Here is a 16,195-nt window from a genome sequence, read left to right as displayed (position 1 = left end):
CAGGACCGACATTCACAACAGTTATTGCAAAACAATACATCGTTCTCCTGAGACCAAACCCTGTTCTCCTAAAGGAATACCAGGGCCTGATTTCAGGCACTGGCACCATCATGACAAAGTACCTCAGTGGTACTTTACTGTTATCAGGCTCCATTAGATAAAAATAAAAGTATGCTTTTCCCTATAGCGCAGCAAGCTTTGACTCTCAGTAGGTTTTTAAACCTCAGTGAGGGGGCGTCCGGGTAGCGTAGCGGTCTATTCCGTTACCTACCAACACGGGGGTCGACGGTTCGAATCCCCATGTTACTTCCGGCCTGGCCGGGATTCTCTACAGACAGAATTGGCCGTGTCTGCGGGTGGAGAGCTGAATGTGAAGAGTGGGGTAATTGGCCAAAGTACAACTGGGGAGAAAAAGGCAAGGGGAAAAAAAACCCCTGTGAGAGCTGGCCACGTCTACTTGTCTTGTGTTATAATGTTACAGGTAGGCATACTGTGTGTGCAAGAGACCAGGTGGAAGGGGAGTAAGGCCAGGAGTATCGGAGGTGGGTTCAAACTCCTCTACCATGGTGCGAATGGGAGGAGAAATGGTGTAGGGGTAATTCTGAAGGGAGAGTATGTCAAGAGTGTGCTGGAGGTGAAGAGAGTGTCAGACAGAGTGATGAGTATGAAGCTGGAAATTGAAGGTGGATTGCTGAATGTTATCAGCGCATATGCCCCGCAAGTTGGGTGTGAGATGGACAAAAAAGAAGAATTCTGTTGTGAGTTGGACGACGTGGTGGAGAGGGTACCCAAGAAGGAGAGAGTGGTGATTGGAGCGGACTTCAATGGACATGTTGGTGAAGGGAACAGAGGTGATAAGGAGGTGATGGGAAGGTATGGAGTCAAGGAGAGAAATGTGGAAGGACAGATGGTGGTCGATTGTGCGAAAAGGATGGAAATGGCTGTGGTGAATACATATTTCAAGAAGAGGGAGGAAGACAGGGTGACATACAAGAGTGGAGAAAAGGGCACACATGTGGACTATATCTTATGTAGAAGGCTTGATCTAAAAGGGATTGGACACTGCAAGGTGGTGACAGGGGAGAACGTAGCTAGGCAGCATCGGATGGTGGTCTGTAGGACGACTTTTGAGACCAAGAAGAGGAAGCGAGTGAAGACACAGCCAAAGATCAAATGGTGGAAGTTGAAGAAGGAAGACTGTTGTGTGCAGTTCAGGCAGGAGTTAAGACAGGCACTGGTTGGTAGTGAAGAGTTGCCAGATGGCTGGGCAACCACTGCAGAAATAGTGAGGGAGACAGCCAGGAAGGTACTTGGTGTGTCATCAGGGCAGAGGAAGGAAGAGAAGGAGCCTTGGTGGTGGAATGAGGAAGTACAGCAAAGTATACAGAGGAAAAGGTTGGAAAAGAAGAAGTGGGATAGTCAGAGAGATGAAGAAAGTAGACAGGAGTACAAGGAGATGCAATGTAAAGCAAAGAGAGAGGTGGCAAAGGCAAAGGAAAAGGCGTATGGTGAGTTGTATGACAGGTTAGACACTAAGGAAGGAGAAAAGGACTTGTACCGATTGGCTAGACAGAGGGACCGAGCTGCAAAGGATGTGCAGCAAGTTAGGGCGATCAAGGATAGAGATGGAAATGTGCTGACAAACGAGGAGAGTGTGCTAAGAAGGTGGAAGGAATACTTTGAGGGGCTGATGAATGAAGAAATTGAGAGAGAGAGAAGGTTGGATGATGTAGGGATAGTGAATCAGCAAGTTCAGCGGATTAACAAGGAGGAAGTGAGGGCAGCTATGAAGAGGATGAAGAGTGGAAAGGCAGTTGGTCCTGATTGTTTAACACTATCTTGGAAAGTGAGAGGATGCCTGAGGAGTGGAGAAGAAACATACTGGTACCGATTTTCAAGAACAAGGGGCGATGTGCAGAACTGTAACAACTACAGAGGTATAAAGTTGATCAGCCACAGCATGAAGATTTGGGAAAGAGTAATAGAAGGTAGGTTAAGAGGAGAGGTGATGATCATCGAGCAGCAGTATAGTTTCATGCCACGAAAGAGCACCACAGATGCGATGTTTGCTTTGAGAATGTTGATTGAGAAGTATAGAGAAGGCCAGAAGGAGTTACATTGTGTCTTTGTAGATTTAGAGAACGCATACGACAGGGTGCCGAGAGAGGAGGTGTGGTATTGTATGAGGAAGTCAGGAGTTGCAGAGAAGTATGTAGGAGTGGTGCAGGATACGTATAGGGGAAGTGTGACAATGGTGAGGTGTGCCGTTGGAATGACAGATGGGTTCAAGGTGGAGGTGGGATTACATCAAGGATCGGTTCTAAGCCCTTTCTTGTTTGCAATGGTGATGGACAGGTTGACGGACAAGATCAGGCAGGAGTCTCCATTCGCGGATGACATTGTGATCTGTAGCGAGAGTAGGGTACAGGTTGAGGAGAGCCTGGAGAGGTGGAGGTATGGAAAAAATAAATGATCCGTTGTTTCTATGCCTGAAAGAAGAAGTAGAAGAAGAAGATGAAGAATCAGAAGATGAAGAAGAAGAATTAGAAGAATCATTTTTTGTATTTTTTATTTGCCCAACATATGCAAAAGAGAGATTCATGCTAAAAACTATATTGGAACAAAAATGAATTATATACATGGACCTAAACTCAATGTTGACAAGGAACACTGGGAATAATGTATTTAAATATATATGCACCTTTCTCAAGGATACTGGACTGACGGGAAGGACTAATGTAACGGGAGGTGGCCACAATACGCCATCTGTTGCAATTCGCCAATAATACAGAAAAAGACAAAAAATTTTTTTTTAATCAAGACTTCACATATACAAACACATCAAACAAAGCCAGTATACTCTAAAACAACAGAGTAGGCTAAGAACAGTACATCAAACATGTCAAAGACAATGAGAACAAAACAAGGAAACAGAAAAGGAAAATTAAAAAGATAAAATAAAATAAAAAATAGGACAATGCAATATTCCAGGGGTTAAATTACATTAAATTGTTCAAATACAAAGAATAATTTTTGGGCATTTCTGTTTTTCATACATTTTAGAGATTTAGACAAAGCTACTAATTCAGTTTTAAAGGCTGCTAAACAGGGATGCGTTTTGCAATATTTACATTTGTGTATGAAATATTTTGCCAAAATAATCACATTATTCAACAAGAATTCTATATTTCTATCCTCCATAAACATTCAAAATTTGACACTAAGTAGAAATGGCGGTAGCGCACTAATGCTTGACTTCATCCATACATACAAATTATACCAAAATGTATAAGTAATGTTACAGTGGAAAAATAAATGATCCGTTGATTCTATGTCTGTCTTGCAGAATTGGCAGAAATTACAGTCTACATTAAATTTTAAACTTATAAATTCACTGGACGGGTAAATATCATTAATTAACTTGAAATGAACCTCTTTGGATTTAGGGGGGATTGGGAATGAACTGTATCTTTTTCTAATTTTATGGGCATTCAAATTTGAGTACATGTCTAAAATATAATTCCTTCTTAAAGGGTTAGGATAACATATCTTCAACAAAGAGTTTCTGATAAAGAGATTATTGCAGGTTCTGTCGACAAATTTTAAGTTGTCAATCATTAAGCGGCGAAGCGTGGGGATGACAGAGGAGTAAATAAGACACTGTGAGGCCATCATCTTGAGTTGTATAGGGATCGTACCTATTACCATGTCATAGACCTTTACAGAAGAGGATAAACTATATTTCAAGCACAACTCATTATAATTCAATAGATTGCCTCTGTCATCCATGATGTGTGTAATGGACCTAATACCCTTTTTCCACCACTCTTCCAAAAACACAGATTTTCCCTTAAACAGGACACATCTATTATTCCAAATTGGAACTGCATGGGGGGCAAAGTTGTGTTTAAACAACAATTTACAATATTGCAAAACTTCTTTATGAAAGGCGGATAAACGTAACGGTATCTTGGACAGTTCAAAATCAACGTTAAAAAGAAAAGCAATCCCTCCCGACTTTTTAAAGACTGCATTAGGAATGGCATACCAAAACATAGTCTCATCCATGACAAAGGCTTTTAGCCACTTCAGTTTGATCATACCATTCATAATGTCAAAATCAATAGTATTCAACCCCCCGTTTTCTTAACTTTTCAAGAGGTCACTTTTCCTGATATAATGCCACTTGTTTTTCCAAATAAAATTGAAATGTTTGGTTTATGGATTTAATCATTCTTGATGAAATAGCCAATGACTAAGCAGGATAAATAAATCTAGAGAGACTCTCCATCTAGGTGAGTAGAATCCTCCCTAGCAGAGTAATGCCCCTCTGTAACCAGCTGTTTAATATAGCTTTACACTTTGTAATATTATTCTGAACATTCATGTCTTCTCTTGATTCAAGGTTTTTACTTCAGTTCATTCCTAAATATTTAACCTCAGTTTTAACAGGGACACCAAATAAAGAGCTAGAATGATGCTCATGTATCGCCAGAAGTTCACATTTGCTCATATTAAAAGTTAAACCTGATACTTTGGTAAAGAGCTCAACTGATTTAAGGGCCAAAGGGATCTGAGAGGCATTTTTTAAGAAAAGTGTGGTGTCATCCACAAGCTGGCTTATCAATAACTTGTTGCCCAAGGCCTCTAGGCCCTCAATGTTATCATTTTTGATTAGAATGTAAAGTAAGTACAATAATGAACAACAAAGGGGAGCTGCCGCAGCCTTGTCTAACGCCTCTTTTAACACCAAATCTCGAGCAGCTACTACCAGGTAAGGACACGCAACTGTTTATATCCTTGTATAACATGCTTATGACACCAACAAACCTTTCTCCAAAACCAAATTGACGTAGGGCTTGTAAGATTAAAGGGTGCTCAACAGAATCAAACGCTTTGTGAAAATCTAGAAACAGTAAGAATCCATTATCTTCAACTAAATCACTGTAATCTAGCAGATCTAGAACCAGACGGATGTTATTGTGAACAGATCTTCCCTCGATAATCCCAGACTGTGTTTCACTAATTATTTGTGTTATACCTCCTTTCAGTCTGGCAGCTAGCACTCCTGACAGAATCTTATAGTCTGTATTTAACAAAGTGATAGACCTTAATTTATCGAGAATAATTTTATCCAAAGGAGTTGAATCAAGTGCAACTGGACTTGGTATATATCTGTGAAGACATTTCGCCTCTCATCCAAGAGGCTTCCTCAGTTCGTTCCTTTCTGACTAGACCAAGCTAGTCTGACTGGCTGGTGATGAGACTCAGAATTTATCCTCTAGGAGTCATTGTCAGAGCTATCGATATGCGTGGCTCTCCTGTCCTTCGATGTCCAGCCGCGCCCGTCGCCATCGGAGCTATTAATTTGCATTTGTTTAGCAGCGACGGTCGTTGGGGGTGTTAGTTTCGACTTCATTATTCAGTGGTCATGAAAGTCGTTGAAGCCGTTAGTGACCTACTGTTGTTCTTGGAGGCTAGGCTTCTTGAGTCTCCTGCGTAGAGATGAAAGGACGGCATTGTAAGTGGGAGATAGGTGGTGTAGCAGACCTCCTCCTCTGTTGAGGGATGGTTTTTCCAATTTCGCATAGATGGCTTCCTTCACCCCTCTTTCAAACCATCTATCTTCTCTGTCCAACATGTGTACGTTGCTGTCCTCGAAATAGTGTGTCTTCTCCTTTAGGTGTAGATAGACTGCTGAGTCTTGTCATGAGGAGTTTGGCCTTCTGTGTTGGGCCATCCATTTGTGTAGTGGTTGTTTGGTTTCTCCTATGTATAGGTCAGTGCAATCATCATTGCATTGTACGGCATATACCAGATTGCTTTTTCGGGTGTGTGGTACACAGTCTTTGGGATGAACCAGTCTTTGTTGGAGTGTGTTGCTGGGTTTGAAGTATACCGGGATGTGGTGTTTGTTGAAAATTCTCCTGAGTTTCTCGGAGACCCCAGAGATGACTATGTTATTCCTTCTGTTCCTTTTCTCCTCGTCGCTCACCTGGTTGGTCTTTTTGGAACGTGTTGCAGTTTTCAAAAAGGTCCAACTGGGGCAGCCGCAGGTTTTTAAAGCTCCTCTCAGGTGTTTGTGTTCTTCTCGTTGGGTCTGAGTGCTGCTGGGCACATTGTCAGCTCTGTGTTGCAAAGTTCTGATGACGCTCAGTTTGTGTTCCAGCGGGCATGTGAGTCGAAAAGTAGATATTGGTCTGTGTCTGTAGTCTTCCTGTAAACCCCAATGTGGAGGCTCCTGTCTTCCCCAATGTGGACGTCTTCCCTTCTTGGACTGTGCCATCCATGGCTGAATAATGTAGAGTCACCCCACTGATTAGACCAGAAAGTGGCGTCAGCAACGCAAGAGTGAGTTTGTTGAAGAAAGAAACAGTTAAACATTTGCCCCTTACAGAACAGAAATAAGGCTTTTCTTTTAACATTGTCTTTTAAATCCCGGGTATTTTAGGAACAAAAAGAAACACTAGTATTCAACAATAACATTTAACATCTCCACTGAATGAAAGTAGATATAACAACAAATGGATTGTCCAGTATTTAGTGGAAAAAAAGCAGAAAGAGCGAATGAAACGCCCAAAACAATTAATTAGTGACATCTAATGTAATTCTGAATATGTAATAACGTACAGTGGGTGTATTTTAAACTCTAAACCTGCGTCCTCCCATAAAGGCGAAGGGGCTTCAGGTGTGTCTCCAGAACTCGTTTCTCTCAATGCACATGATGAGCAGAATGACGAAATGGCGCCTTGGTGATGATTATCATGAATTGTCCCCCTGACTCTTATTTAAGCTGTGATCCTGCAACCTTCAATGTAGGCAAAGGGGCCCCTGAAGTATGCAATCTTATTGGCCTGTCTTGGCGTCTCGATCTGGGGCCAGAGAAGTTGTTTCGCCATCAAGTCCTCTCTGGTCAGATCCTCTGCACTCCGGCCTCCTTACACACGGGAGGGTCTTTAGTGTGTTTCCAAATCTCATCCCTCACATTGCGCATGGCGAACAAAATATTAATTTGGCGATGTTTTCAATCTTCTTTCCTTCCGACACGATGCACCAAATCAACTGCAACCTCCAACTTCAAATCCATGTCAGGAGCAATGCTTTTCAGGAGCTGGATTGTCTCTAATCTGATGTTTTCCAGCGTTTTCTCCTTGCATCCTTTAATCCTCAGACACCATCTTCGCTTGTATCTGTCTTGCTCCCTCGCCTTCATTTTTACCTCAGCAGTCTCTTTCCGAAACTGGTCGATGTCATTTTCCATCACCTTGATTTTTTTCTTACATTCGGTGAGGTCTTCCGAGTTGACTTGCATGATCTTCGCCAGGCTTGCTATCATGGTGCTGTTGCGTTTCAGCTGGTCCTTAATCTCCACCAACTGATCATCCACTATCGTACCTAAGGCTTTTATGGCTTCTAATATGGCTTTAGACCTCACTTCCCTCTTCCTCTGACTTCTTTTTCTTTTCTCCGCGTTCTTTTGGCTGAGTATTTGGTGGAGAGTATTGTTCCCGTTCCCTCTTGCTGCTGTTAGCATTCGGATCTACCTCCATGCAGTAGTCGTGTCCAGGGAAGTTTCTTGGACCTGGGAACATTGGGGGCTGAGCCCACACCCTCGTAGGGGAATCTGGGGGATCCTACCCGGAAAAAAAGCTCTATCTTTATGCTTTCTTGAGCATTGTGGCACCTTGTCTACAGCCAAATACTGCAACATGTACTTCAAAATGTATTTATTTTCAAAATTAATCATGATTAATGTAAACAAGTTCTTAGTAATCAGTATTAATATTGAGTAGAAACAGGATGATAAAATTAGTTAATAGGTAACAATTATTTTCATTTTTTCATTTTTCTTTCCCTGATAAGCACAAGAGCTAGTTCTGTGTCATGTTGCATGGTGCACCTTTGTGTCTGCTGCTCTCTTTTCTCTCCATCATCTGCTCACTCCTTCCATCTTCTGCTGCCAGAAAAACAATGAAATGTATACTTAATGACAATATTAGCAAATATAGAATAAAATATTTAAAAAATATTTTTTAATTTTTCTTTCTTTCTTTCACTCAGACAAATTTCAGATAAATGTCATCCAGTGTGGTGCTGTACCTTTCAATTTTCCAGACTCTGCTGCTGTTTCTCTCCATGACTCAAGGGCTCCATCCCTTGCTTTCCCTCCATCGTTTGCTGCTTTCCCTCCATCACTTGCTGCTTTCCCTCCATCACTTGCTGTTTTCCTTCTTTCACTTGCTGTTTTCCTTCTTTCACTTGCTGTTTTCCTTCTTTCACTTGCCTCTTTCCTTCTTTCACTTGCCTTTTTCCTTCTTTCACTTGCCTCTTTCCTTCTTTCACTTGCCTCTTCCCTTCTTTCACTTGCTAGCTTTCCCTCTGTCACTTCCTGTTTTCCCTCCATCACTTGCTGCTTTTTCGTCATCATCCACTAATTCTCCCTCTCCCTCTATTATTTGCTTCCATCTTTTCTCTTCCTCCATCATCTGCTGTATTCTCTCTGTTTAGTTATTTGAAGGTGGAAGTGTTAGGCTGAAACGTCTTGCTTTTAACTTTGCAAATCTATCTATGACCTCCCCGTCATCAACATTGGCCAGCATCTCCATCTCAATTGACATTATAGCCAAATTACTTAGCCGCTCCTGACCCATTGTATTTCTCAGCCATGTGTGTAGTCGGCGGAGGGCACTGAAAGACCTTTCACAACTGCAGCTGGTAACTGGGATCGTCAAGGAAGCTTGAAAGATGGCCTTAAGGGAGGGGAACTTATCCTTGTCCAAAAGGGAAAACACACTTTTAATGGTGGGTAGTGCTAGGGCTTTCTTTTTTCTGTCGAGGAAATTTTTTGCAACAAGAATTTCTTCAGGCTTCATTTGGATGCTGTAATGTTCAGCCAGATGTTTGAGTGCCTCTTCATTCAGGAAATGCTCTGAAGCAGGCTGACATACCTGCATGCTTGTCAAGATTTTTCCCCCAACTCCAGAAAACCTGTTCTGAAGCTCCTCCAGCATTCTATCAAGAACTGGAAAGAAGACTCTCCCTCTCAGATCATCTCCAGTAGACAGATCTGACCGTGTGCTGCAAGATGTCTCGACTACAAAGTCGTCCAGGTTTTTTGCTTCTTCCTCTGTGTCTCAGTTGAATGAATCTCAAGATCGTCAGCCTTGGTCTTCACATACACTACCGTTCAAAAGTTTGGGATCACATTGAAATGTCCATATTTTTGAAGGAAAGCACTGTACTTTTCAATGAAGATAACTTTAAACTAGTCTTAACTTTAAAGAAATACACTCTATACATTGCTAATGTGGTAAATGACTATTCTAGCTGCAAATGTCTGGTTTTTGGTGCAATATCTACATAGGTGTATAGAGGCCCATTTCAAGCAACTATCACTCCAGTGTTCCAATGGTACAATGTGTTTGCTCATTGGCTCAGAAGGCTAATTGATGATTAGAAAACCCTTGTGCAATCATGTTCACACATCTGAAAACAGTTTAGCTCGATACAGAAGCTACAAAACTGACCTTCCTTTGAGCAGATTGAGTTTCTGGAGCATCACATTTGTGGGGTCAATTAAACGCTCAAAATGGCCAGAAAAAGAGAACTTTCATCTGAAACTCGACAGTCTATTCTTGTTCTTAGAAATGAAGGCTATTCCATGCGAGAAATTGCTAAGAAATTGAAGATTTCCTACACCGGTGTGTACTACTCCCTTCAGAGGACAGCACAAACAGGCTCTAACCAGAGTAGAAAAAGAAGTGGGAGGCCGCGTTGCACAACTGAGCAAGAAGATAAGTACATTAGAGTCTCTAGTTTGAGAAACAGACGCCTCACAGGTCCCCAACTGGCATCTTCATTAAATAGTACCCGCAAAACACCAGTGTCAACATCTACAGTGAAGAGGCGGCTGCGGGATTCTGGGCTTCAGGGCAGAGTGGCAAAGAAAAAGCCATATCTGAGACTGACCAATAAAAGAAAAAGATTAAGATGGGCAAAAGAACACAGACATTGGACAGAGGAAGACTGGAAAAAAGTGTTGTGGACGGATGAATCCAAGTTTGAGGTGTTTGGATCACAAAGAAGAACGTTTGTGAGACGCAGAACAAATGAAAAGATGCTGGAAGAATGCCTGACGCCATCTGTTAAGCATGGTGGAGGTAATGTGATGGTCTGGGGTTGCTTTGGTGCTGGTAAGGTGGGAGATTTGTACAGAGTAAAAGGGATTCTGAATAAGGAAGGCTATCACTCCATTTTGCAACGCCATGCCATACCCAGTGGACAGCGCTTGATTGGAGCCAATTTCATCCTACAACAGGACAATGACCCTAAACACACCTCCAAATTGTGCAAGAACTATTTAGAGCAGAAGCAGGCAGCTGGTATTCTATCGGTAATGGAGTGGCCAGCGCAGTCACCAGATCTGAACCCCATTGAGCTGTTGTGGGAGCAGCTTGACCGTATGGTACGCAAGAAGTGCCCATCCAACCAATCCAACTTGTGGGAGCTGCTTCTGGAAGCGTGGGGTGCAATTTCTCCAGATTACCTCAACAAATTAACAGCTAGAATGCCAAAGGTCTGCAATGCTGTAATTGCTGCAAATAGAGGATTCTTTGACGAAAGCAAAGTTTGATGTAAAAAAAATCTTATTTCAAATACAAATCATTATTTCTAACCTTGTCAATGTCTTGACTCTATTTTCTATTCATTTCACAACATATGGTGGTGAATAAGTGTGACTTTTCATGGAAAACACAAAATTGTTTGGGTGATCCCAAACTTTTGAACGGTAGTGTAGATTTCATGTGCTTTCTCATTGCTCCTGTAAGTTTTGAGTGTGCTCTGAACTGCCATTTTATATTCCATTGCCTGCACCAAGTCGATTGTCTCTTTCTGCAAGTATTTGTGCAGGCCCTGAGTTACTGAGAGCAATGTCTGAAACATGAGAAGCATGTAGACGGTGCTGGATCTGCAAAGCTTGCTTTCCAGCCCCTTAGCTAGAGGTGTTGAAATGCTCCCCAAAGTCTGGATCAAAGCAGGAAGGTTTTGTAGAATGGCCTTCACACTTTCAATCTGACATGCCCACCGAGTCTTAGACAACTGAACAAGTTTCCTGTCCTCCACCTCAAGTTGCCTTTGAAATTCTTGCAATTTCTGATGGTGGACAAGAGATGTGGAAAAGAAAGAGTAGTGACACTCCAGGAGATCGAAGAAGTCACGTGCCTCTGGGATGGCTTTACAAGTGGCACAAAGGACAAGATTAAGCTCATGGGCATAGCAGTGAACATACAGGGCCTCTGGATGCTTCTGTCTGAATCGAGCTTGTACGCCACTCACTGCTCCACTCATAACAGCAGCACCATCATAGGATTGAGCAACACATTTTAGGTGTCCTATTCCATGTTTATCAAGCTGCTGCTCTATGGTGTCTGTGATGGACCTAGCATCAAATGCATCAAGCTGTGAAAATCCAAGGAATCGTTCTTTCACCAAACCTTGTGGAGAAACATATCGCACACACAATGCAAGTTGCTCTGACCGATGATCCCTTGCTTCATCCACCATTATCGAGACATTTTTGCCATCTTTGCCTCTTTCATTTCAGGGATTATCCTTGAAATGATAACATCAGAGGTGCTTTGAATCATCTCATTCTGGGATGAGGGTGAAAGGTAAGTTGCACTTGAAGTCGGTTTGTATGTTTGTAGAAAAGGATCAAACTTCTCAAGAAGCTGCATGCATTCCATAAAATGTCCCTTATTGTCACTGTCTGATGTTTCATTGTGCCCTCTAAAAGCAATCCCTTGCTTCCCGAGAAAGGCTGTCACTGCTGCTATGCGTGTCAGATACTCCCTACGATCCAAAATCTCACTCATATGTGCGGCTTGTAGCTGCTCTGTGATGTCCCCATGGACTTGTGTGGCTTTAAAGCTCTTCCAGTGAATCACTGAGGCCTTATGTATGTTAGATTTTTTATGCTCTAAGATACTCTAATGTTCTCTTCCAGTTAGTGTAACCTGTGGTGGTAAGCATATCTTCTTGATCCTTGCCTGTTTTGGTTTGCCATATAATCTGGTCTTCCTCATCATTGTTGTCCGTTTTATCTCCTCATTCTGTCTTCTTTTGCTTGGGGTCTGCTGTTGTTTTCTCTTCATTCTTTGTCCTGTCTAGGTCACCTGTAAACAGAATATAATATCAGATTTATTTTATCATGGTAGACATTATTAAAAGGTAATCATAAAAGGGAACTGACCTTTGCAACATGGTTAGCGTTAAAGTGTCATTTACAGGGGGAAATTGTCTCAATTATATAGTTTTAATTATGAAATACAAGAGATGTTACTCAAAAGTTAAAATTAATTAAATTTCTCCTATCTGGATAATTGGATTTTATTTCTGTATGCAATTATTTGTGTATATGGTAAATATAGAATGCAAACATAATGAACAAGTTTTATATTCCCGAGTAAATCCTTGGAAATGCAAAGACACAGGATAAGTCATTCAAATATATGGTAGTTAAGCGTTCAAAGTAAATTAACCCATCAAATGTTGCAACATTATATCAAGTAGCCTAATCTTAATCAATAATCACATTAATGAATCTCTACATGAATAACTGCATACATGAATTACAGCGGTCTTTGCACTCAGTTTACTTATGCTATGATTTTATTTATGCTTTGTGTTTGTTTATTTAGTTGAGCTCTCAGTTGCACCAACACTATAAATATAGGTAACTATATAGGTTGAATACTGTCCTCAATCTATATTTTATTATAGCACAACGCAGTGTGTGTACCTGCTGTTCTTTTTTCTATGTAGGGCAGCTGCCTTTGTGTGGTCACTTTAAATGTTGCTGAATCATGTATTTCTAATGAGATTAAATCAGATGTAATTGAATCATCTAATGTTATGGGCTTGTGCAATCTGTATCTCACCTTAATTGTGGCTGAGTCGTGTATTTAAACTAATATGACTTCGAAAGTCGTTAAAACTTGCAAGGTTATGTGGGCTAGAGCAATTTGTATTGTATTAACTCTTATGTATTTATAAAATATGAATTGCTAGCCATGTAACGTGTGTATTGTTTTCTAACTGAAGTAATATGCTGTTGTTATTTTCATAAGATCAGATAAAAAAGGAAAAGCAAAAAAAAATAAAAACCGTTACAGCCAATTTTATTTTGCAGGTTTAAAATTATGCTAGTACCAGACCACTGCACTCCCGACCAAAATATGCCAAGGTGCCAGAAAAAAAAGACGTCAAACTTGTGTAATAAAGATCCAAGTGTGCAAATAGATACTCTTTCTTACGAAGGTCTAAAATTAAAAATACGGTTGAACAAAAGTAAACTGTTAAACTGTTGATTTTATGCAAATGTGTATGACACAGGAAAGAGCAAGGCTAACGGTTTAGCTAACTTAACCCTCGAAGTATCATGTACTGTCATTAATGATCTGCCTAAATGTTCACATAATTTCGAAGACATACATGATTTAAATGACTTGTTTGCCTGGTTCATGTAGTGGCTCAGATATTTTGACGCCCAGCCACCACGACTGCAGAGACGTCCTCCTTTCTTCTCGCAAAAAACCGTCTATGTCCATTTTTCCGTTTTTCTGATGTTGAATGACTCGGAACCGCTCGGAACCCTATCAGAGTTCAGATTAGATACCTGTCAGCCAATAAAACACGGATGATTCCCCGCTTTCATACAACTCCTCTCTGATTGGTCTTGGCGTCGTGTCTGTGTTGCATTCACTGAAGACGGGAAATGACAAAACTGTCTTCTTCTTTAGTGTCATAGGGCTCAGATAACGTACGGTTCTATGTCATCCCTTTTGAGGTGAAACTATCCGGGGCTATATGAGAAATGTTCGGGACTAAAGCCCCGAATGCCCAGGCCAGGCGACGCCACTGGGACTCGTGTCCTATGTTTTCAAGTAGATTGGCGGGAGCTGTAGAACTCGAGGGGCGACCCTCAACAGGTTTCTTTAAATTTGGCTTTTTGACAGCTTGAAATCCAGTCGTTTGATGTCGATACAATCGTCCATTTTATAACTTTGGACTATAAGGAAGCGGAGCTACGAAACGTTTCGCTGCTCAGCCCGCCATCGAGATGAAGAAGACGAAGAAGAACAACAACGACAACGTCAGAGCGAGGGCTGCGCCGGTGCGTTATTGTGAAGCCCACCATGGTAACAGGCAACATTCTATTGTGAAAGAGAAGCTGTTTGGACATGGAGGCTTCGTTATACTGTGTTCTGCTTGTGTGAGAGACTATGGCAGGCTGTTTCATTTATTCATTTTAAGGCACCAGTCACTAAAACAGACTATAGTAATTATTTTTAAACAGTAGTTCCTACTCTGACTGTCACTAGACGCTATAAATTCACTACTTGCAAAAAATAATAATCATAGTAGTTACAGAAGGTTGAAAATAGCTAACCTCAGAATTGAGTAGAGAAAAACAGACACCCCTAGTTCACTACACTGCCATTTCACCTCCTTGCCACTAGATGGCGGATTGCGCTTGGCTGTTATAGAATAGCATTTACAGCACACACGGGAAGAATAGATCCCCCTGTCGCTAAGATAACACCAGCTCAACGTGTGTGTGTGTGTGTGGGGGGGGGGGGTTTCCCGGCTATAACTATGAGCTGGATTTAGTCAAGGATAACCCGCTGCAGGTGATCGATCAGAATCACGCAGATGTCTTCAGTTTTTCCGTCTTTATTGCCCCCACTACAAACACAATCTTTGTACAACAGTCTATGACTCTTTCTGCGTAAATGAACATAATAAATCAGCGACATTTATAAAATTATGAGGCACATGAAGAAAACGTAACTACATTGCTTTCACAAAGGTATGAATTTACACTGTACAAGGCAATACAACTGGTAAACACAGCAGATAAATAATGTGGCTATGTATCAAACAGGCATATCTGAGGCTGAAACAACAAATTCCCTCTTTAACACTGGCTGAAAGCCAATCAGTGGTGCAACACCCCCCTCTATTGGCCAGTAGTATGCAGCACGATTGAACTGCAAGGCACCAATTCCGGTGGCTAAAGTAGCTGCTGCGCTACACATGCTGTACCATCCATCCATCCATTATCCAAACCGCTTATCCTGCTGTCAGGGTCGCGGGGTCTCTGGAGCATATCCCAGCAGTCATTGGGGGTATGCGAGGAGACACCCTGGGCAGACCGCCAAGCCATCAAAGGGCCGACACACACATTTCTCCCCTGCACTAAAAGACAATCTCCTGCCATCTGCACATCTGGCCATTTGGCTGTGTTGGGGGCAACAGGTGGTTGATGAGAATGTAACAGTTGTTGTTACAGCATTGTTGTCTTGTAGACAATCAAAAACCCATAAAACAGGACCGACATTCGCAACAGTTATTGCAAAACAATACATCGTTCTCCTGAGACCAAACCCCGTTCTCCTAAAGGGATACCAGGGCCTGCTTTCAGGCACTGGCACCATCATGACAAAGTACCTCAGTGGTACCTTACTGTTATCAGGCTCCATTAGATAAAAATAAAAGTATGCTTTTCCCTATAGCGCAGCAAGCTTTGACTCTCAGTAGGTTTTTAAACCTCAGTTAGAGGGCGTCCGGGTAGCGTAGCGGTCTATTCCGTTACCTACCAACATAGGGGTCGGCGGTTTGAATCCCCATGTTACCTCCGGCCTGGTAGGGCATCTCTACAGACAGAATTGGCCATGTCTGCGGGTGGGAAGCTAGATGTAAAGAGTAGGGTAATTGGCCAAAGTACAATTGGGGAGAAAAGGCAAGAAAATAAAATTAAAAAAAACCCTGTGAGAGCTGGCCACGTCTACTTGTCTTCCTCGTTTGTGAGCAGAGCGGGTCTCTCACCCTGGACCTCCGTCTCCAGTGGTGGCACTTTCTTGCAGTGGCTGGTGTGTATCCAGCTGACTCTCCCCTCCACCTTCACCGCTGTAGGTGTGGTCAAGAGCACTTGGTGGGACCCGGCCCACGCGCCTTTTCCGATGTTTTGGCTTCTGGTCGTGCAGCTGACCCTCTGTTGGCTGTGGAAGTGCCGATCTCACCTGCATGTGAAGAGGACCCAGCATTTTGTTTAACTGCACACCATAATTAAGCATTATATCCTTGATGAGGTCTGAGCTGAGGACCTGCTTTTACGGGGGAAGAGCTATTG

The 16,195-nt window shown here is 42.0% G+C and overlaps 1 pseudogene; it reads right to left on the bottom strand.

Moving 5' to 3' along the window:
* Window positions 1–7,424: 7,424 nt before the first annotated feature.
* LOC130124313 (zinc finger protein 585A-like) overlaps window positions 7,425–16,195 on the bottom strand; it is a 100,318-nt pseudogene continuing 91,547 nt past the window's right edge.

Source organism: Lampris incognitus, chromosome 14 (genome assembly GCF_029633865.1).
Source record: "Lampris incognitus isolate fLamInc1 chromosome 14, fLamInc1.hap2, whole genome shotgun sequence".
NCBI classification, from domain to species: domain Eukaryota; kingdom Metazoa; phylum Chordata; class Actinopteri; order Lampriformes; family Lampridae; genus Lampris; species Lampris incognitus.
The sequence above is the reverse complement of the archived record's forward strand: the minus strand, read 5'-3'. Positions and strand labels throughout refer to the sequence as shown.